This window comes from Salvia hispanica, chromosome 4 (assembly GCF_023119035.1).
Source record: "Salvia hispanica cultivar TCC Black 2014 chromosome 4, UniMelb_Shisp_WGS_1.0, whole genome shotgun sequence".
Taxonomy (NCBI): Eukaryota; Viridiplantae; Streptophyta; class Magnoliopsida; order Lamiales; family Lamiaceae; genus Salvia; species Salvia hispanica.
Window position 1 is genome coordinate 44,402,463 of NC_062968.1, and position 2,283 is coordinate 44,404,745.

The 2,283-nt window shown below is 42.0% G+C and overlaps 1 long non-coding RNA gene across 1 annotated transcript; it reads right to left on the bottom strand.

The window, feature by feature from the left end:
- Positions 1 to 781: 781 nt before the first annotated feature.
- LOC125219904 lies at positions 782 to 1,569 on the bottom strand. The gene is made up of 2 exons (XR_007176239.1): positions 1,253 to 1,569; positions 782 to 1,037 (listed from the first exon to the last, which is right to left on the bottom strand). It is a non-coding gene; the product is annotated as an uncharacterized LOC125219904 (long non-coding RNA).
- Between the last annotated feature and the right edge of the window lie 714 nt (positions 1,570 to 2,283).

A 2,283-nucleotide genomic window follows, 5' to 3' on the forward strand; every position in this document is an offset into this window, starting at 1 on the left:
ACGCGGTCGAGGAGATGATAGAAGTTGTCAGAAAAATCCGAGAGAGGATCAAGGAGGCTCAGGACCGACAGAAGTCTTATGCAGATACCCGACGGACTGATTTGCAGTTTAATGTGGGAGATAAGGTTTTCTTAAAAGTATCACCCTCGAAGGGGATCACCAGATTTGGAGTCAAGGGAAAACTCCGACCCCGCTACATAGGACCGTATGAGATTTTGGAAGCGGTCGGATCAGTAGCCTATCGATTGGCGCTACCGCCAAGCTTTAGAAACATTCACAACGTGTTCCATGTATCCCAACTAAGGAAGTATGTGTTTGATCCGAAGCACGTGATCCACCAAGAAGAGATGATAATTAATCCGGATCTGAGCTATGAGGAAAAGCCAAAGAAAATTTTGGATAGAAAAGTGCAACAATTGAGGAATAAGACGATCACTTCGGTGAAGGTACTGTGGGAGCATCACGGGCAAGAGGAAGCCACGTGGGAGTTAGAAGATAAAATGAAAGAACTTTACCCCGAGCTTTTCGAGTAGAGCTGCGCAAATTTCGGGACGAAATTTCTTATAAGGAGGGTGGAATGTAACACCCCGGGATTTCGTTCTCTTCTTTATTTTAAATCGGTTTAAGTGGCGTAACTAAATTCCTTTGAGAAGCCGTGTAATCATAGTTATCGTTGCTAAATAATCTAAGTTTGTTGTTGAGAAGAAATTGAACACAAGGAAATTTCTACTTCAAGTATAAAAGAAAGTAGAAGAGATATTTTATTATAGAAATGTGGAAATGCTTAAAGAAATAGAAATACATGGGATGTGATTGAAAATACAAAGTGCATACATATTTTTGGGACAAAAATATAAAGGAATGAATAATGTACAGCTACTATTATCCTACTAGCCTCAAGCCTAAGAATTGGCTACACCAATAGAAACAAGGGATATGCTCCTAGGACAAGATCTCTTGCTCTTCACCTCCTCCTTCTCGAGAAATGGCTCCTCATAAGACTCCAAATCGGGACAGCCAAGTGCATCTTGAGGACCCTGCAGTTTACACAAAAAAGGGGGGGTTAGAATAGACTCACACTTGGAGAATAGGGTGAGACTAAGCAAGATATAGGAGATGATGGGGATGAGCCAAGCAAGACAAGTCGAGAAACCCGATCGAGGCTGTAAGATTTCAGCCAAACTATTTTCTCCCAAAAATATTCATAAACAGAGAGTCAATACAAAAACTGCCACAAGGGAGCAGACTCAACCACAAGCCAAAAAGGGAAGCCCCTGCAGGGAGCAGGATAGCCCCATGGAACTCTCAAGAATTTCACCAAATTAGTATGCAAATCCTCTTAGCAAAGCTCAAAAGTGAGCTGAGATGCAACCGAAAATAGTAAGTCTTTGCCCCCAAGAATCGGTCACAAAACAGCCAAATCCATGGCTATATGAGCAACCTCCCCTCACCTCTTCCACCACCACTTTACAACACCACAATTTCAAAACAACACCATAAGGAGAGCAGCGAAATAGGAGGGAGAGGAGCAGCGAGTGCCGACGGCAAGGGCAGCCACAACCGAGGCAGATTACCGCAGCGGAAGACACGGAAACCAAACAGGTCCTAGAACGGATCTATTTAGGTGATTATGCATTCGACTCCAATTTCATGCAATTTACATAGATCTATAGATATAACATCAAATAAACACATAATCATGCATATTCGATGTAGATTCGATTGTTACCTCATAATCCATCATTGGATTGACGTTGCTAGCTGCACCACCCGGAGATCCTTGGTTTATCGACCACGAATCTTCCAACCTATTCCCTTGTCCTTGATTCTCCATCCGTGTGGGCGGATCTCGAAGAACCAAATAAAAGTGATATGAGATCTAGGGAAAACCAACACAAACACGAAATTGTCTTGATCTAATCCTATGAATTAGGATAGAACAAGAACAAAAACCAAAACCCTAATCTCCCTCGTGCAAAGGCACGAAAACCGAGGCAAGAGGGGAGAGAGAGAGCGCCGGTTATGGCGGCTAGGGTTAGGGTTTGTGATGTGTGGAGTGCTTACTAGGGTTTCCCATCTCTACACTATTTATAAGCATGGACTTGTTGGGCTAGGATGGGGATCCATGGAATGACTTAAGTGTTGGGCTCACCCATTAGATAAATTATTAATTAAATCAAATGACCCATGATTTAATATATTATCAATGGAATATTATTTTGTTCCACTAAAGAATAATATTGCACTCCCACTTAAATCACCAAATTACAAATAACTTGGTTC